Source organism: Lampetra planeri, chromosome 43 (assembly GCF_965212315.1).
Source record: "Lampetra planeri chromosome 43, kcLamPlan1.2.h2, whole genome shotgun sequence".
Lineage (NCBI taxonomy): Eukaryota > Metazoa > Chordata > Hyperoartia > Petromyzontiformes > Petromyzontidae > Lampetra > Lampetra planeri.
In genome coordinates, this window is record NC_136149.1 from 494,740 (window position 1) to 515,362 (window position 20,623).

Consider the following 20,623-nt stretch of genomic DNA (forward strand, 5'->3'; position numbering starts at 1 on the left):
TGGTCGTCACCAAAGTGGCTTATGAATCTGATACTGGCACACACGTGTGTGTGTGTGTGTGGTCCATGTTGCGGGCAAGGGCCCTTCGCCAGCGCGGAGAGATTGACGAACCCGAAGGTCGAGACCCCTGCCGACACGGCGGAGCCTTGAAACCACCCCCTGAAGAGGAGGAAGAAGGAGACGTGGGCACATGAGGTCCGTCACGACACTTCGCCGATGTGAGCAGAGCGACACGGCACAGCGCAGGGCTACAGAGCGACACGGCACAGCCCAGCGACACGGCACAGCCGAGGGCTACAGAGCGACACGGCACAGCCCAGGGCTACAGAGCGACACGGCACAGCCCAGGGCAGCTACTGCCCTGGGCTACTGCCCTGGGCTGTGCCGTGTCGCTCTATTGCCCTTGCGTTTTTGGGTTGTGCCGCACGTTGTTGTTGTTGTCCGACGCGACGTCCGACGTTTCGCGCCACGTGCTGGGAAGACTCTTCAGCCTCACAACTAAACGGCGAGCGTCGATTTTTTTTAATGAGAGACGAGGAAAGTTGCATTTTGGGTTTGAAAGCCCCATGTGGAATATTTTAGGCGGTCAGCTGGGACATTTCTACGGCCCGGACAACAACAACAACAACTCCGCAGCGTTTTTTTTTCCATGAACAGGGACCGTGAAGAGTTTGTGAACAAAACGAGATCTCGTGGCGTGTCCTGCAAGCTCCCCAAATGTGGACATTCATCTGCAGGCCCAGCGTGAGACGCCGCGGCTCTTGGCTGCGTAGACCCCAAAAAACAAATCACCCCGCCCCCCACCGCCACTAAATCACCCGTTGCCAGAGAGTGAGAGAGAAAACGGAAAAGAGTGAAAAAACGCAGGCTACTGCTGGGCACGATGAGACCCGGCACCGGGATTTTTCTCATTCCAGAGGTTTCTACTCGCCGGCAGACGGTCGTGTGGCCTCTCTATATAAGGCGCTGCTTTGGAGAAAAATATCCAGAAACGGGGGGGGGGGGGGTTGCGTCGACACTTTATGAAAAAACGGGAAAGTGAAGAATGTGGCCGTGGCTCATCCCCTCGATTGTTGGACGACGACTCCGGCGTGGGTGATGGTGGGGAGTGGGTGATGGTGGGGAGTGGGTGATGGTGGGGAGTGGGTGATGGTGCGGAGTGGTGGGGAGTGGGTGATGGTGGGGAGTGGGTGATGGTGGGGAGTGGGTGATGGTGGGGAGTGGGTGATGGTGGGGAGTGGGTGATGGTGGGTGATGGTGGGGAGTGGGTGATGGTGGGGAGTGGGTGATGGTGGGGAGTGGGTGATGGTGGGGAGTGGGTGATGGTGGGGAGTGGGGAGTGGGTGATGGTGGGGAGTGGGTGATGGTGGGGAGTGGGTGATGGTGGGTGATGGTGGGGAGTGGGTGATGGTGGGGAGTGGGTGATGGTGGGGAGTGGGTGATGGTGGGGAGTGGGTGATGGTGGGGAGTCGGTGATGGTGGGGAGTGGGTGATGGTGGGGAGTGGGTGATGGTGCGGAGTGGTGGGGAGTGGGTGATGGTGGGGAGTGGGTGATGGTGGGGAGTGGGTGATGGTGGGGAGTGGGTGATGGTGGGGAGTGGGGAGTGGGTGATGGTGGGGAGTGGGTGATGGTGGGGAGTGGGTGATGGTGGGTGATGGTGGGGAGTGGGTGATGGTGGGGAGTGGGTGATGGTGGGGAGTGGGTGATGGTGGGGAGTGGTGGGGAGTGGGTGATGGTGGGGAGTGGGTGATGGTGGGGAGTGGGTGATGGTGGGGAGTGGGTGATGGTGGGGAGTGGGTGATGGTGGGGAGTGGGGAGTGGGTGATGGTGGGGAGTGGGTGATGGTGGGGAGTGGGTGATGGTGGGTGATGGTGGGGAGTGGGTGATGGTGGGGAGTGGGTGATGGTGGGGAGTGGGTGATGGTGGGGAGTGGGTGATGGTGGGGAGTGGTGGGGAGTGGGTGATGGTGGGGAGTGGGTGATGGTGGGGAGTGGGTGATGGTGGGGAGTGGGTGATGGTGGGGAGTGGGTGATGGTGGGGAGTGGGTGATGGTGGGGAGTGGGTGATGGTGGGGAGTGGGGAGTGGGTGATGGTGGGGAGTGGGTGATGGTGGGGAGTGGGTGATGGTGGGTGATGGTGGGGAGTGGGTGATGGTGGGGAGTGGGTGATGGTGGGTGATGGTGGGGAGTGGGTGATGGTGGGGAATGGGTGATGGTGGGGAGTGGGTGATGGTGCGGAGTGGGTGATGGTGGGGAGTGGGTGATGGTGGGGAGTGGGTGATGGTGGGGAGTGGGTGATGGTGGGGAGTGGGGAGTGGGTGATGGTGGGGAGTGGGTGATGGTGGGGAGTGGGTGATGGTGGGGAGTGGGGAGTGGGTGATGGTGGGGAGTGGGTGATGGTGGGGAGTGGGTGATGGTGGGTGATGGTGGGGAGTGGGTGATGGTGGGGAGTGGGTGATGGTGCGGAGTGGGTGATGGTGGGGAGTGGGTGATGGTGGGGAGTGGGGAGTGGGTGATGGTGGGGAGTGGGTGATGGTGGGTGATGGTGGGGAGTGGGTGATGGTGGGGAGTGGGTGATGGTGGGGAGTGGGTGATGGTGGGGAGTGGGTGATGGTGGGGAGTGGGTGATGGTGGGTGATGGTGGGGAGTGGGTGATGGTGGGGAGTGGGTGATGGTGGGGAGTGGGTGATGGTGGTGAGTGGGTGATGGTGCGGAGTGGGTGATGGTGCGGAGTGGGTGATGGTGGGGAGTGGGGAGTGGGTGATGGTAGGGAGTGGTGGGGAGTGGGTGATGGTGGGGAGTGGGTGATGGTGGGTAGTGGGGAGTGGGTGATGGTGGGGAGTGGGTGATGGTGGGTGATGGTGGGGAGTGAGTGATGGTGATGGTGGGGAGTGGTGGGGAGTGGGTGATGGTGGGGAGTGGGTGATGGTGGGGAGTGGGTGATGGTGGGTGATGGTGGGGAGTGGGTGATGGTGGGGAGTGGGTGATGGTGGGGAGTGGGTGATGGTGGTGAGTGGGTGATGGTGCGGAGTGGGTGATGGTGCGGAGTTGGTGATGGTGGGGAGTGGGGAGTGGGTGATGGTAGGGAGTGGTGGGGAGTGGGTGATGGTGGGGAGTGAGTGATGGTGGGTAGTGGGGAGTGGGTGATGGTGGGGAGTGGGTGATGGTGATGGTGGGGAGTGGTGGGGAGTGGGTGATGGTGGGGAGTGGGTGATGGTGGGGAGTGGGTGATGGTGGGGAGTGGGTGATGGTGGGGAGTGGGTGATGGTGGGTGATGGTGGGGAGTGGGTGATGGTGGGGAGTGGGTGATGGTGGGTGATGGTGGGGAGTGGGTGATGGTGGGGAGTGGGTGATGGTGGGGAGTGGGTGATGGTGGGGAGTGGGTGATGGTGGGGAGTGGGTGATGGTGGGTGATGGTGGGGAGTGGGTGATGGTGGGGAGTGGGTGATGGTGGGGAGTGGGTGATGGTGGGTGATGGTGGGGAGTGGGTGATGGTGGGGAGTGGGTGATGGTGGGTGATGGTGGGGAGTGGGTGATGGTGGGGAGTGGGTGATGGTGGGGAGTGGGTGATGGTGGTGAGTGGGTGATGGTGCGGAGTGGGTGATGGTGCGGAGTTGGTGATGGTGGGGAGTGGGTGATGGTAGGGAGTGGTGGGGAGTGGGTGATGGTGGGGAGTGGGTGATGGTGGGTAGTGGGGAGTGGGTGATGGTGGGGAGTGGGTGATGGTGATGGTGGGGAGTGGTGGGGAGTGGGTGATGGTGGGGAGTGGGTGATGGTGGGGAGTGGGTGATGGTGGGGAGTGGGTGATGGTGGGTGATGGTGGGGAGTGGGTGATGGTGGGGAGTGGGTGATGGTGGGGAGTGGGTGATGGTGGGGAGTGGGTGATGGTGGGGAGTGGGTGATGGTGGCGAGTGGGTGATGGTGGGTGATGGTGGGGAGTGGGTGATGGTGGGGAGTGGGTGATGGTGGGGAGTGGGTGATGGTGGGGAGTGGGTGATGGTGGGGAGTGGGTGATGGTGGGTGATGGTGGGGAGTGGGTGATGGTGGGGAGTGGGTGATGGTGGGGAGTGGGTGATGGTGGGGAGTGGGTGATGGTGGGGAGTGGGTGATGGTGGGTAGTGGGGAGTGGGTGATGGTGGGGAGTGGGTGATGGTGGGTGATGGTGGGGAGTGGGTGATGGTGATGGTGGGGAGTGGTGGGGAGTGGGTGATGGTGGGGAGTGGGTGATGGTGGGGAGTGGGTGATGGTGGGTGATGGTGGGGAGTGGGTGATGGTGGGGAGTGGGTGATGGTGGGTGATGGTGGGGAGTGGGTGATGGTGATGGTGGGGAGTGGGTGATGGTGGGTGATGGTGATGGTGGGGAGTGGGTGATGGTGGGTGATGGTGGGTGATGGTGGGGAGTGGCGGCCCGAGTTCGGCTCCAGCTCGCAGTCAGCAAGTGGTGACGAATATTTCAGCCGGTGCTGGGCCTCCCCTAGATCGACTTAGCTTTAAATTAGTGCTTTGGCGGCCAGGGCGATTATCTGGCCCGTTTACAGCACTTCCCCCAACATCTGCCAAAGGCTCTCTGTGTGTAGTTTGAGACTATACCACGTGGGGCTAATTGTGTATGCAGTGGAACGCCTCCTTGTCACGGATCTTACGAACACCACTCACCCCCAATCGATTCCATTATCCGCGAATCCATTCCTGCCTTCATCCACGTTTCAATGCGGATAACAGGATTTACCGGCAAGTGGTGACAGTAATCTACTATACGCCTTGTTTACCGGATAGCCCGATGCCAATCCAACCGGAATGCGCCCCCCCCCATCTCGAAATCTGAACAGCGCGTGAGCCCGGAGAGTGCTTGTGTAGAGGTGTTGAACCTGCTACACTTGGATGGGCAACCGCCTCGCACAGCGGACTGTTCTTATCAGATGAGAGGCTGTTTGGTGGCCAGGGCAGCAAAATCCATTTCTGTATTGTAAAACTTCAACTAAAATAGTTTAACTTTTTATTTTACCAGGTGAGACCCATTGAGCGTATCGCGTGTGCGTTCACAGTATCCACATTCTGTAAAGGCGGCGGCGGTGTTGAGTCTCGATGTGCAGGGGGGAAATGGACGAGATAAGTGAGGTGCCGTGGTTCATCTGCGGCGCTCACTCACGAGGGTGCTGGGTGGCCAGAGCCACCGGCGGCGGCGTAGGACACGCCGATTCGAGGAAGTTCCGTTCTCCGTTGATCTTTGGGATGAAGTCGGCACCACTTTGGTCCAGTGTTCGATCCATTGTCAAATGCGTGGCGCGTCCTGCTAGCCCAGAGTCGTCTCCAATGTGCAACAGAACAAATAATAATCCCAAAACTGCATTTGTGTTAGTGTGGTCTTTCTCTCCCCCCCACCCCAAGTAGATGTCTCGATGTCAAAGCTCACGGTGTAAAATCGGCACGGCTCGTTTGAGCGACGTTCCCATTTTCCTCCGACACCGGCCCAGAGCTCCCCTGAGCCCGGAGCAAGGGGAGAATCGCGCTGCACGGGGTCCCCTCGTCCTGCCGGCAACGCACCGCCGGCAGGTTCGGCGCTGGTCAAGGCTGTGCGCCTCGACGACCTGCAGGCTGCGATATCCGATTATATTCTTTATAATTGTTACTTTATCGATCATTTGGTTCGATTATATGACGAATTGGAGAGCATTGGGGGGAAAACGTGGAGGGGAAAGAAAGGCTCACCTCAACGTTCCGCCGGACGGGAGGTGATGGGCGGGGTCGTTAGTGGCGTGGTCGGCATCGTCAGCCGCGTCCGACCGGGGCGTGGCGTCTGCGGGGGTTGCCTGCCTTCGGGGGTTGCCTGCCTTCGGGGCTGCTCGAGCAATCAACCGCGGCAAAAGTGACCAGTGACAATGTTTAGTCGCTTGAGTCCGCTTCGTCGGCCCAACTCGAAACGTGATACTCGCCAGACCTAACCACAATGCAGCAGCATCATTATTATTATATTGCATTGAATATTGATGTCGACCCGGCTAAGTGGAGCCACGTAGAGTAAGCAAGCCGCTCGGTGTTAATGATGAAACTGGGGGGGGGGGGGGGGGGCTGCCCAGTGACGGACGCGCAACGCTTCCACGCTTGCATCACGAGCTCGAGAAGCGACTCCGAACTGACGATGACGACGATGACGCTGCGCGTTGCTTCGTGCCCTTTTATCGGTGTGGCTTCTGCCAAGCGCAGCAGTGTTTGGAGAACTTTGTCCGCTGCGGCGAACCGCGCGTTTCTCACGTGTGTCTCGATTTGCGCGAGGATTTCCACCCACCCCCACCTCCGAAGAGCTGGCGAGAGCGCCTTCTAAGGGAGAAATCTTCCCGTGTGTGTTTGAAGACCTCCTCCCCCCCGCGCGCCCCCCTTAAAAATAATCACCGATCTCGGCTGCCTTCCCAAAAATAAATAAAATAAAATTTGCTCGGGTTTTGGAAGGAAATCTGCAGCTGGTCAGTTGGGATTAATCACGGCACCGTGACCGTTTAAAAAAAATTAATCGGCTCACAAAAAAGTTGGATGTCGCTTATCTATGTAAGGGTTTGTTTATTCGCTATTAGGTATTAATCTCCCCTCTCATCTCGCTCCACTGCCCTTCACAAACTGTCGACGGCCTTCGGTCAAATCACCCCGCAGTCGACCATTGCTCCTTCTCCGCTGCTGCCGCTGCTGCTGCTGCACTCCCTGCGTGAAACTCCCCTCTTGCCGCTTCCCCTGTTCACAGAGCCCGGGGACTCAACACCGAACACGACCTCTTACGTCTAACCCGAGGCTAACGAGCCAACCAGCCAGTTCGCACTCGCCCGAGTTGAGAGCCTCATCCCTAACTCGCCTGTTGCCCCTCACAGGCCGAAGAAGCGGCATCTCTGCGTGCTGGGGTGGCAGGAATTTATTTGACCCAAGATCTGCTGGTTTTGTGTTGAACCTTGTGACAGTATGCTGCACCATAGAGTTGTTGATAGACCTAGGGACCATGGGTCGGCAGCCAAAATAACAAGAAGGGACATTTTTTGGGGAATTCCGTACAAAATTCAAAACTTTCAAGAGCCGCAATGCGTGTGACGACACACCCCACGTCACGGAGCAGCCCTGGAGGAGCCACCGCATGCGGTTCCGACCCCGTGACATCGGCTGACTGAGGAATAAGTTCGGAGTTGGTCTTTGTAAACGGAGGAAACCTGACCCCGAGCCCTGACCAGCTCGCATTGACCCTGACCAACTCGCAGACCAGCAACTCGCATTGAACATATCCATAAAAATCAGCTCGCAAACCGAACCTTGGCCAATCAGCACGACCCCTCTCCGAGGGGCTCAGCCCATCAACGCTCTGCATGCTGCGACGCCTGGATGCCCACCCGTAAGCTCAGCGGTGCCGAGTCGCTGTGTCTGTGACCCCTGACCCGCCGCTACCGCTCTCACTCCGTGTTCGCGTTTGTCGCGGCGGTCGATTCCCCGCAGCGCCTCGCGCCGGTGACCTCGCGCCCGGCGCGTGCAGCCGCGGGGCGCGCGGAGCCTCTTCCACCGTCAGCCCTGGAGGCCCCGAGCGGCCGCTAATCGGAGCCGCGCATCAGGAAGCTTCCAGGAAAGGCAAATCATCACAAACAAATACTTTTAATTCCCTCCCTTCGTTTCCTGCAAGTTGTAGACCGGCGTGGCAAAGGGCTTAGCCGGAAGGCCGATTACATCGGTGGTGTGGCTCCGGATGTACATCCCCTTTTCTGTCGAACATTTTGTGAGCCGCTGTGCTTTGGGGCCGTGCCGAGCCAGCCCCGGCACGGCTCAGGAGGGCCCGCGTTTGGCTTGTTTGGTTGGGGAGGCGAAGCCGGAGGGCGAAGTGGGTCGGCTCGCACGCAGTGGCCAAAGTCGCGACGCGGTGACCTGCACTGACGTCACGCGTGAAGCCTTGAGAGGGGCAGGAATGAGCACCGTTTGGTTCCAGCGCAGCACGCCAAGTAGCCAGCGGCTCTCCTCAGACGTGCCGATGGGAAAAGGGGACATGAGTGGAGGGAGAATGGAACATCAACTTAATGGGTCGTCCCTTGGACTCGCCGTGCCAAGGGTGCAATTGTGAGGTCCGTGATTATTTTTATTTTAAACATCTGACAGGTTTGGATGTGGCTATCATTCCCGGCGGGCGCACTTCATTTCATGGTCCTCTGTTGCACCGATCCATAGCAGGCGAGGGAGTTAACATCTTGCCACTGCCACCCATAGGACCACCGGAGACCAAGCACGTGGTGTAAAAGTTGAAAACTTCCGTCCATCGCTTTCCCTTCCCAATTTCTTAGTTAAGGGGCACGGTGTCATTGTTGCGAGTTTGGGTTGTGTCGGGATCGAACCCACCGACCTCCTGTACACCAGGCGAGGTAGTTAACATCTCCCACGACCTCCTGTACACCAGGCGAGGGAGTTAACATCTCCTAGCCACCATAGCGCCCTGCTCTGCCCAAGAACGATCGTAATGCCAGAAAAGTCTCACTCAACATTCTTTATGTTGGGATGTTTGGCCAATTACATGTTAATTAGTGTTTATGTTGATGTTTGGTGGTTTATTAAGCTATTGCATTCATTTTAATGAACACGAATATGTAAATTGCTATTATTTACAACTGCTGTAATCACGATGTACGTCAATTTTGGTTATGTTTCAGTGTGAGGCTATTGTCTAAGTATCTGGCGAGTTGTTAATGTGTGCAGGACAGTGCGTGTTTATGTGGTTGTATACTTTCCTGCTCGCCCACCCAATCCAGTTAATTTTATCCATCTGAGCAGCAAATGGAAACAGTTAAAGTCACTGACCACGAGTTTTGTTTGCTAGAATTGATGTGATGCACTCCCAGAGGGCCGTGTTGCTGATGGGATGCGAAAAATTATTATTTCAGGCGCTTTCATATACAGGGTGGTCCACATGTCTTGTGACCCCCCCCCCCCGCCCGAATTCATTGACCCCTAACATTTTTCTCCCTTTGCATATTCATTTCTCTTTTGAATAAATCTTACCTCAAACAATATTCGGTTTTAGAGACTTAAATGGGCGTCACAAGCCATCTGGACGACCCCGTGCTTTGTGAAGGGGACAGATATTTGGAGATGTATTTTGGGATTACCTATTTTGGAACTTAAATGCTCCACAATGTCGCTACTTATTGTTTTGTGATGTCTTGATATGTGTGAACAGTACTACACAGAGGCATGCCTCGCTTAACGAGCGAGATACGTTCCGCGAAAAGTGCTCGGTAAGTGAACGCTCATGAAACACCTCAGCAAGGTACTCGAGTGAGTCTGAGCCTCCTCTGGGAGGCCCAGCAGCGGTGGAGATGACCGTGACGGTGTTGCCCGTGAGCTGGAATCGAACGCGGGTCGCCGGTTCCTAGCCACCGCGCGTGTCAACCTTTGCGCCTCGACTCCCCACACCCATCCACGTGGTCCAAGGGCCACCACCAGACCCCCCCGCCCCCACCAGACCCCCCCCTCCCCCCGCCCCCACCACCAGACCCCCCTCCCCCCACCAGACCCCCCCTCCCCCCGCCCCCCCCCACCAGACCCCCCCTCCCCCCCCCCACCAGACCCCCCCTCCCCCCACCACCAGACCCCCTCCCCCCGCCCCCACCACCAGACCCCGCCCCCACCACCAGACCCCCCCGCCCCCACCACCAGGCCCCGCCCCCACCCACAGCACGTGGTTCACGCGGTTCACGGCTCAGCGGCTCACAAAGCGCTGCGGGGCTGTGGTGCGCCCCCTGCCGCCACGTGACGCGCTTCCATCGAAAGGTCTCCGCTCGTGACGCAAACATTTGCTCGTTTTGCGAAGAGATTGGGTTAGATTCAAATCGATCGTTATGGCGAGTGAGTTCTCGTTACAAAAAATGACCAACGCCGGCATTGCGAGGCCGTGTGATCATTATCATCAAGTGGCTTGCAAGACGCGAATGCTGTTTGTGGCTTCACCTGGAGGTGGCAGTAGAGCAATGGATGGATTCAAGGAGAGACGCTCAACAGCAGCAGGAAGGCAACACTCCCATCGTGAGATGCGATAAACGACACGCGTTTGTTTTTCTTATTTTGCCAGGTAAGGCTCACTGAGATATACAGCGCTTTCTCATAAGCGCCTTGGCCACAAATTATAGCCTAATCGTGTCGAAATGCATAGCAGCCAAATACTCTAAAGGCATGCTTCGAATGTGGAGGAAATAAACGGAGGACCCGGAGAAGAATCCACGCGACCACGGGGAGAGAGACACGCAAACTCCAAATATTACAGCAGACCGTGCGGATTTGCAATGCGTTCAAAAACATTGCACGCGATAACAAGTAACGCCTTCATTCCGTCATTCTGTTTGAGAGGTTCCCTCGCAAAAGTGTGGCAGGGTGCCCCCCGTTCCCATTGATGCGCGGAGTGGACGCAGGAAGCCTCAGTTCAGTATGGATCACCGCCAATGCGGCACCGATCGACTATTAACTTCGGTTCTCGTCATTGAATATCGCCACTTGACTCTGAGGACATCTGTGGCAGAGAGCTGCATCGCTCATCGGATTTCTGTCGGATACATATTGTGGTTGTGATGTTTCCCGTTCCGCATCTCTCCCCCTGAACCCCCCAATAGCGGCCTCCTTAGTCGCCAATAAACTCTCTCCTTGTTTTGTTCCTGTCACTTCCGTCACAAACATCCCACAAATAGAGAATCCTCTCCCGTACCACGTTGTGTGACCTCTGGTTAAGAACGGTACAGCACATCGCTACGGTGTGTTTGCTCTAAGACGAGTCATGCCTACCGCATTGGATTCGGTTCGTTCAGCCGACGGATAAATACATAATTATCTTTTCTAGATTTGAAGCTTTCGTGACTTCACTGATTCATACTCCAGGTTTTTTTCGGCGGTCATGATTGCAATTTATACTCTCATACTGTTAAATGTTTCTAATACATATCAAGAAGTTATATTCTGAAAGGATTGGCCCCACAGCTGATTTTAGCCAAAATAAGAGAAGACCGCCCATAAACGAATTTTGTTAAATGTCGGTTCGCCAACCCTTTCATTGACATGGTGGCATGGCAGTGGAGATTCTCTACCCAACAACTCTTTCTTTGCTTCACATTTTCCCTCCCCAAGCGGGGAGGTGCACCATTCCCGGAGGTACTGCAATACCGGGTTGATGCGCGGAGTGGACGGAGCAAGCCCCTATTCCATCTCCCTGTCCCAAAAATCAATTTAATATAAGGTACCACAATGTGGTACGTATCAGATATTAAACTGATAAGAACAGATACTACACTTGATCTTAGCCAAAAGGCCGAGAAGCGATACCTAAACTCTGTCGACGCTGGGGTACACATACCCACAGAGTTTCCCTCTACGCTATGGGGTCATACCATGAATATCACGGAACAGCTATAATCACATGTTACACAGATATACGCGAAACATGGAAACTTTGTAAGTAGCGTGAAACTCATTTTAGAATGGGAAATCTGATGTTTGAATCATAAAGTATAAGCATAGCACATTGTTAGAATCCCGCGCAATGGCTTATGGGAATGATGTTATTACGGTCATCACGCTCTGCGCCACGTGGTGGCGTGCTGTTCACTCGTGTTCGTGAATAGACAACGCGATTCGTATGTTCAACATCAAGCATCTAATCACGACATTTGTTCATGAATTGTCCCATTTACACTGCACAGCATCTCGGTATGGGGAGCGGTGGTGTATCGGTTAGCGCGCTGCGCTACGAACCCGGCCACCCGAGTTCGATTCCCGCTTCGCGGTCCTGGGCCTCCCCAACATCGTCACTAGGGAGACAAAGGCGGCTCGGCGTGGTGCTGACCACTCACCCCCTCGTGTGCCGTGCCGGCTTTCATAGGTGCTCGCGAACAGCACTTGCCCCAGCAGGCTGTTAAGGCTATACGGGGGATCTTTGTTTTTGTTTGTAATAGTCGCTGTACTCTATGTAGACGTGCAGCGATTTGTCTATTTAACCTCGAGTCTTAAACTCGTGTCAACTTGTCGCGGAGTTCTTGATACAAATCTCACAGATTATGGAACAGAGGAGGCAAACAACAGCAATTAGAGACTTGAACCGAGCAGTTCAGTGGCGGCAGTACAATCCCCGCACCTCCGAATAGCACGGTTGCCTCCGTACGGTGCGAAAGAAGTTCGAAATACATAAACTACCGGGGTGTGTTGTGTGTGATGGTTGCGGGGAGGTCCACAACCACAGAGCGAGGGAACACACAGAGGGACATCACACACAGAGCACACCGAGAACGGCAAAACTGCACGGAGGCAAATACAGCAAGAAGATGGGAGATGCGAACTCAGCAAACCTGAGAAACATCATGCGATGCAACCCAGTCGGCCAACAACACAGTTAGACACTCAACCTGGTTGACCACGTATTTAAAAAAAACTGATAAATCTTGTGTTCATCTTCCAGGTTGAACACACCGACGTAAACAGAGGATAAGGACTCGTGTACAGAGACGAGGTACAAGGTAGCAGAGAGACATACACAGAGAAGACACACTGGGAAAGGTGTTTTGGGCAGTACAGAGGGACACAACGAGCAACACCACACCAAGAGACAGACACACATGGAGGGGCACACAGAACGACGCCCGGAGGGACAACGCACAAGGACTTCTATAGGCTGTAGAGGTGGGGGAAGGGAAGGGTAACCGTGCATGGACATGCAAATACGCATGCAGGCAACCAATCGGGGGGGGGGGGGGGGGGAACACATGGGGAAACGAAAACGGAGCAAAATACAACAAACAGAGACACATACACCAAGAAAACAACACAGGGAAAGATTTTGATTTAAAGCTTTCGTAACTGCAGGGATTCATATTCTTGGTTCTTTCGGTAAAGTCACTTAGAAGGGAAACAATAAAATAATAAAAATATAAAAATTGTTATTGTTTTATATTTTTATTATTTTATTGTTTCTCTCAAATATAAAACATTGTTATTGTTTATATTTTTTTTATTTTATTGTTTCCCTTCTACGTGACTTTACCGACAGAACCAAGAATACAGGGCAACATGTTTTGGACAGAATTGTAAGGACAACCTCCCCGTAGAGGTGGATTAATCTAAGATTGAAGCTTTCGTGACTGCAGGAATTATATAATTTTACTTTTATTTCTCCACACGTGACTTTACCGAAAGCGATAACCTAAACACTGTCGGTGGTGGGGTACAACAACAACCACCGCCATTCACCACTAAGTGGCGGTGACGTCACCATGGCGCTTGTGCCAGGCCATGTGCAGGAGGTCACGGGGCAGACCCAGGTGCCACGGGTCGACTGCCTGAGATGACTGGCCGATACACCACCTGTGCCCCCTACTGTGCCAACTTGCTGTGTTATTGCCGCCCTGCGCTCCACTCGTTGTTGTGAGCGTTGTTGTTGGAGGGCGACAGCGTGTTGGTGATTACAAGCCTATGGGCTGCTCAAAAATCTAGCAGCCTCCTACCGTTGTTATTGAGCTGACCTGGCCAATGCCTCCCAATCACTCCAGACCAGGTGCCAGCATCATGTCCAACTCGGGCATTAAAGTCACCCAACAAGATGACTCGATCCTAAAGGGCCAGCATCAGCCTTGCCTGGATCCCACCACTCCTCACCTCTGGTTGATGGGAACGCGAGGCCACAGTGCGTCACGCTTCCACACGCCTCTTCATTCTTTTATTCAGTCTCCTGCCACTTCAGGAGCCAGTCCACCAGACCTTCTAAATACCACAGAAATCCAGGTGGTCGCGGCCCAGCTCCTGCCATGAGCGTTGAAACATTCTACGTTGCCACCCGCAGTGCCTTTTCACTGTTTCTAGTTTGGCCAGGAAACAGGGCCTCCGCGGGGTTGCACCTAGAGATCCTTTCTCTACGCTATGCGGTCATACCATGATTATCACAAAATAGCAATAATTACACGTAACACAGCTATACACGGAACATGGAAACATTGCAAATAGCTTGACACTCATTTTGGAGTTAGAAATCTGATGGTCTAGTATTAAAAAGTATAAGCAAATCACATAATGAGAATCTCGTGCAATGGCTTATGTGAATGATGTAATTACGGTCATGTAATGACGTAGTGGCGTGTTTACGCACGTGCGTGAATACATTGTGATGTTTCAATTTGATTCTCATTTTCAAAATAATGAATCCAAGCGCCCTATATTTTCATGAGTTGTCCTATTTACACGACTCGTGTTTTATAGCGAGTACAGTATAGCATATTGTTCGCATACCGCGCAATTACTTCAGCGAAGATATAAACTTCTCTACGGCATGGTTGTGTAGAGGCATTGTTACAAGACGTAGACGCGCGATCTTCATGCAGTTAGCCAGTAGTATCGCTGATGTGCCAATAGGGGGCATAAGAGGGGCTGAGCCCCAGTGCTAAAGGACGATGGCCCACAGGGCTCAACGGTAACCCCGATGGAACGGGACACAGACCCCAGGAGGGGGCTGGGGAATGACATCCCCTCCAGGTCCTGCCAGAAGCTTCTGGAAGGAAGGCGTGGCCGGGCGGAGCGAGCCACGGCCCTGGGTAGAAGCCGCGCCTCTGAAGGGTCCCGGCAGTCGTCGTCCAGCTGAAGACAAGAAGCCTCCTGGCTAGACCTGGCTCCAGCTATAACCAGTGAAGACCCAAGCGAGGAGGACTTGTAGATTAGCCAGTGAGAGGAGTATTAGTCCGGAGGGGCTCCCTCCTCAGGGTGTTGGGTGTGAGGGGCCGCTACCCCCCCCCCACCCTGTGCTCGGGATTGCTGTTAAATAAAAAAACCGTGTTGCCTCATAGAACTCTCTTCTCGTTATTCAGCCCACTACAGTTGTACCCTGAGAAATACAAAACGGATATATTCCATGTAACACAATCTTAATCGTGGTTTGAAAACATTGCATACAGCTTTAAATTATACTTTATATTGAAATTCTGACAGTTTACTTTTATACCGAAAATATGTAAATAAAGTAAAGTATTAGCAAACACCATTCGTACCGCCTTGCACCACGTCTGCGTGATGATACGATGTAAAGTGCTGCACTATGGATTGAATCGATATTTTACCTTTTTATAAATAATCCGATTTACACGACACATCTCCCTCGGTCCGCTCCGTAATCGCATCGCGATTTCTATACGAAACTCGAGGCGTATATTGACGGACTCTCTGGGATGCGAATCACCGATGCACATTCTACAGGCGAACACGACAACCGAAAGAGGTCAGTGGAGCCAGAGAGTACACACGAGGACAATTCGTTGGGTGAGGGAGGAGACCAAACCGGCGGTACAGATGAGACGCCTCATTCAGACGCAATATGAACTCATCCTAGACGGTGTTGTTGTGAGCACACAACCATACGAAAAACACAACTTCACAAACCAAATGGCTCTCTTTAGTTAACCACTCCTGTGTCGATGGATCGGCCCCACAGTGAACGATTTAATCCACCCAATCGCTGAGGAAGAGCTGACAATTTGTCTGTGAACTTTCGGGTCAAAAGATCCTGCTGACGTTCTTAAAAGCAGTTGTCTTAAAAAAAATTGTCCCTTCGATCTTACCAATCCTCTCAAGTTTGCCTGACGTGGTGCATCATATGCTCAGCTCAACTCTCTCTTTGTTTAACATTTTCCTCCCCAAGCGGGGAGGTGCACCATTCCCGGAGGTACTGCAATACCGGGTTGATGCGCGGAGTGGACGGAGCAAGCCCCTATTCCATCTCCCTGTCCCAAAAATCAATTTAATATAAGGTACCACAATGTGGTACGTATCAGATATTAAACTGATAAGAACAGATACTACACTTGATCTTAGCCAAAAGGCCGAGAAGCGATACCTAAACTCTGTCGACGCTGGGGTACACATACCCACAGAGTTTCCCTCTACGCTATGGGGTCATACCATGAATATCACGGAACAGCTATAATCACATGTTACACAGATATACGCGAAACATGGAAACTTTGTAAGTAGCGTGAAACTCATTTTAGAATGGGAAATCTGATGTTTGAATCATAAAGTATAAGCATAGCACATTGTTAGAATCCCGCGCAATGGCTTATGGGAATGATGTTATTACGGTCATCACGCTCTGCGCCACGTGGTGGCGTGCTGTTCACTCGTGTTCGTGAATAGACAACGCGATTCGTATGTTCAACATCAAGCATCTAATCACGACATTTGTTCATGAATTGTCCCATTTACACTGCACAGCATCTCGGTATGGGGAGCGGTGGTGTATCGGTTAGCGCGCTGCGCTACGAACCCGGCCACCCGAGTTCGATTCCCGCTTCGCGGTCCTGGGCCTCCCCAACATCGTCACTAGGGAGACAAAGGCGGCTCGGCGTGGTGCTGACCACTCACCCCCTCGTGTGCCGTGCCGGCTTTCATAGGTGCTCGCGAACAGCACTTGCCCCAGCAGGCTGTTAAGGCTATACGGGGGATCTTTGTTTTTGTTTGTAATAGTCGCTGTACTCTATGTAGACGTGCAGCGATTTGTCTATTTAACCTCGAGTCTTAAACTCGTGTCAACTTGTCGCGGAGTTCTTGATACAAATCTCACAGATTATGGAACAGAGGAGGCAAACAACAGCAATTAGAGACTTGAACCGAGCAGTTCAGTGGCGGCAGTACAATCCCCGCACCTCCGAATAGCACGGTTGCCTCCGTACGGTGCGAAAGAAGTTCGAAATACATAAACTACCGGGGTGTGTTGTGTGTGATGGTTGCGGGGAGGTCCACAACCACAGAGCGAGGGAACACACAGAGGGACATCACACACAGAGCACACCGAGAACGGCAAAACTGCACGGAGGCAAATACAGCAAGAAGATGGGAGATGCGAACTCAGCAAACCTGAGAAACATCATGCGATGCAACCCAGTCGGCCAACAACACAGTTAGACACTCAACCTGGTTGACCACGTATTTAAAAAAAACTGATAAATCTTGTGTTCATCTTCCAGGTTGAACACACCGACGTAAACAGAGGATAAGGACTCGTGTACAGAGACGAGGTACAAGGTAGCAGAGAGACATACACAGAGAAGACACACTGGGAAAGGTGTTTTGGGCAGTACAGAGGGACACAACGAGCAACACCACACCAAGAGACAGACACACATGGAGGGGCACACAGAACGACGCCCGGAGGGACAACGCACAAGGACTTCTATAGGCTGTAGAGGTGGGGGAAGGGAAGGGTAACCGTGCATGGACATGCAAATACGCATGCAGGCAACCAATCGGGGGGGGGGGGGGGGGGGAACACATGGGGAAACGAAAACGGAGCAAAATACAACAAACAGAGACACATACACCAAGAAAACAACACAGGGAAAGATTTTGATTTAAAGCTTTCGTAACTGCAGGGATTCATATTCTTGGTTCTTTCGGTAAAGTCACTTAGAAGGGAAACAATAAAATAATAAAAATATAAAAATTGTTATTGTTTTATATTTTTATTATTTCATTGTTTCTCTCAAATATAAAACATTGTTATTGTTTATATTTTTTTTATTTTATTGTTTCCCTTCTACGTGACTTTACCGACAGAACCAAGAATACAGGGCAACATGTTTTGGACAGAATTGTAAGGACAACCTCCCCGTAGAGGTGGATTAATCTAAGATTGAAGCTTTCGTGACTGCAGGAATTATATAATTTTACTTTTATTTCTCCACACGTGACTTTACCGAAAGCGATAACCTAAACACTGTCGGTGGTGGGGTACAACAACAACCACCGCCATTCACCACTAAGTGGCGGTGACGTCACCATGGCGCTTGTGCCAGGCCATGTGCAGGAGGTCACGGGGCAGACCCAGGTGCCACGGGTCGACTGCCTGAGATGACTGGCCGATACACCACCTGTGCCCCCTACTGTGCCAACTTGCTGTGTTATTGCCGCCCTGCGCTCCACTCGTTGTTGTGAGCGTTGTTGTTGGAGGGCGACAGCGTGTTGGTGATTACAAGCCTATGGGCTGCTCAAAAATCTAGCAGCCTCCTACCGTTGTTATTGAGCTGACCTGGCCAATGCCTCCCAATCACTCCAGACCAGGTGCCAGCATCATGTCCAACTCGGGCATTAAAGTCACCCAACAAGATGACTCGATCCTAAAGGGCCAGCATCAGCCTTGCCTGGATCCCACCACTCCTCACCTCTGGTTGATGGGAACGCGAGGCCACAGTGCGTCACGCTTCCACACGCCTCTTCATTCTTTTATTCAGTCTCCTGCCACTTCAGGAGCCAGTCCACCAGACCTTCTAAATACCACAGAAATCCAGGTGGTCGCGGCCCAGCTCCTGCCATGAGCGTTGAAACATTCTACGTTGCCACCCGCAGTGCCTTTTCACTGTTTCTAGTTTGGCCAGGAAACAGGGCCTCCGCGGGGTTGCACCTAGAGATCCTTTCTCTACGCTATGCGGTCATACCATGATTATCACAAAATAGCAATAATTACACGTAACACAGCTATACACGGAACATGGAAACATTGCAAATAGCTTGACACTCATTTTGGAGTTGGAAATCTGATGGTCTAGTATTAAAAAATATAAGCAAAGCACATAATGAGAATCCCGTGCAATGGCTTATGTGAATGATGTAATTACGGTCATGTAATGACGTAGTGGCGTGTTTACGCACGTGCGTGAATACATTGTGATGTTTCAATTTGATTCTCATTTTCAAAATAATGAATCCAAGCGCCCTATATTTTCATGAGTTGTCCTATTTACACGACTCGTGTTTTATAGCGAGTACAGTATAGCATATTGTTCGCATACCGCGCAATTACTTCAGCGAATATATAAACTTCTCTACGGCATGGTTGTGTAGAGGCATTGTTACAAGACGTAGACGCGCGATCTTCATGCAGTTAGCCAGTAGTATCGCTGATGTGCCAATAGGGGGCATAAGAGGGGCTGAGCCCCAGTGCTAAAGGACGATGGCCCACAGGGCTCAACGGTAACCCCGATGGAACGGGACACAGACCCCAGGAGGGGGCTGGGGAATGACATCCCCTCCAGGTCCTGCCAGAAGCTTCTGGAAGGAAGGCGTGGCCGGGCGGAGCGAGCCACGGCCCTGGGTAGAAGCCGCGCCTCTGAAGGGTCCCGGCAGTCGTCGTCCAGCTGAAGACAAGAAGCCTCCTGGCTAGACCTGGCTCCAGCTATAACCAGTGAAGACCCAAGCGAGGAGGACTTGTAGATTAGCCAGTGAGAGGAGTATTAGTCCGGAGGGGCTCCCTCCTCAGGGTGTTGGGTGTGAGGGGCCGCTACCCCCCCCCCACCCTGTGCTCGGGATTGCTGTTAAATAAAAAAACCGTGTTGCCTCATAGAACTCTCTTCTCGTTATTCAGCCCACTACAGTTGTACCCTGAGAAATACAAAACGGATATATTCCATGTAACACAATCTTAATCGTGGTTTGAAAACATTGCATACAGCTTTAAATTATACTTTATATTGAAATTCTGACAGTTTACTTTTATACCGAAAATATGTAAATAAAGTAAAGTATTAGCAAACACCATTCGTACCGCCTTGCACCACGTCTGCGTGATGATACGATGTAAAGTGCTGCACTATGGATTGAATCGATATTTTACCTTTTTATAAATAATCCGATTTACACGACACATCTCCCTCGGTCCGCTCCGTAATCGCATCGCGATTTCTATACGAAACTCGAGGCGTATATTGACGGACTCTCTGGGATGCGAATCACCGATGCACATTCTACAGGCGAACACGACAACCGAAAGAGGTCAGTGGAGCCAGAGAGTACACACGAGGACAATTCGTTGGGTGAGGGAGGAGACCAAACCGGCGGTACAGATGAGACGCCTCATTCAGACGCAATACGAACTCATCCTAGACGGTGTTGTTGTGATCACACAACCATACGAAAAACACAACTTCACAAACCAAATGGCTCTCTTTAGTTAACCACTCCTGTGTCGATGGATCGGCCCCACAGTGAACGATTTAATCCACCCAATCGCTGAGGAAGAGCTGACAATTTGTCTGTGAACTTTCGGGTCAAAAGATCCTGCTGACGTTCTTAAAAGCAGTTGTCTTAAAAAACATTGTCCCTTCGATCTTACCAATCCTCCCAAGTTTACCTGACGTGGTGCATCATATGCTCAGCTCAACTCTCTCTTTGTTTAACATTTTCCTCCCCAAGCGGGGAGGTGCACCATTCCCGGAGGTACTGCAATACCGGGTTGATGCGCGGAGTGGACGGAGCAAGCCCCTATTCCATCTCCCTGTCCCAAAAATCAATTTAATATAAGGTACCACAATGTGGTACGTATCAGATATTAAACTGATAAGAACAGATACTACACTTGATCTTAGCCAAAAGGCCGAGAAGCGATACCTAAACTCTGTCGACGCTGGGGTACACATACCCACAGAGTTTCCCTCTACGCTATGGGGTCAAACCATGAATATCACAAAACAGCTATAATCACATGCAACACAGCTATACGCGAAACATGGAAACATTATAAATAGCTTGACACTCATTTTGGAGTAGGAAATTGATGTTTTATTCCAAAAAGTAGAAGCATAGCACATGATGAGAATCCCGCGCAATG

At 52.7% G+C, this 20,623-nt stretch overlaps 3 non-coding genes across 3 annotated transcripts; all 3 read right to left on the reverse strand.

The window, feature by feature from the left end:
- Window positions 1-11,123: 11,123 nt before the first annotated feature.
- On the reverse strand, window positions 11,124-11,314 carry LOC144732721 (U2 spliceosomal RNA). Its single transcript, XR_013588230.1, has one exon. It is a non-coding gene; the product is annotated as a U2 spliceosomal RNA (small nuclear RNA).
- A 4,352-nt stretch (window positions 11,315-15,666) lies between these two features.
- Window positions 15,667-15,857, reverse strand: LOC144732722 (U2 spliceosomal RNA). Its single transcript, XR_013588231.1, has one exon. It is a non-coding gene; the product is annotated as a U2 spliceosomal RNA (small nuclear RNA).
- A 4,353-nt stretch (window positions 15,858-20,210) lies between these two features.
- On the reverse strand, window positions 20,211-20,401 carry LOC144732723 (U2 spliceosomal RNA). Its single transcript, XR_013588232.1, has one exon. It is a non-coding gene; the product is annotated as a U2 spliceosomal RNA (small nuclear RNA).
- Window positions 20,402-20,623: the final 222 nt, after the last annotated feature.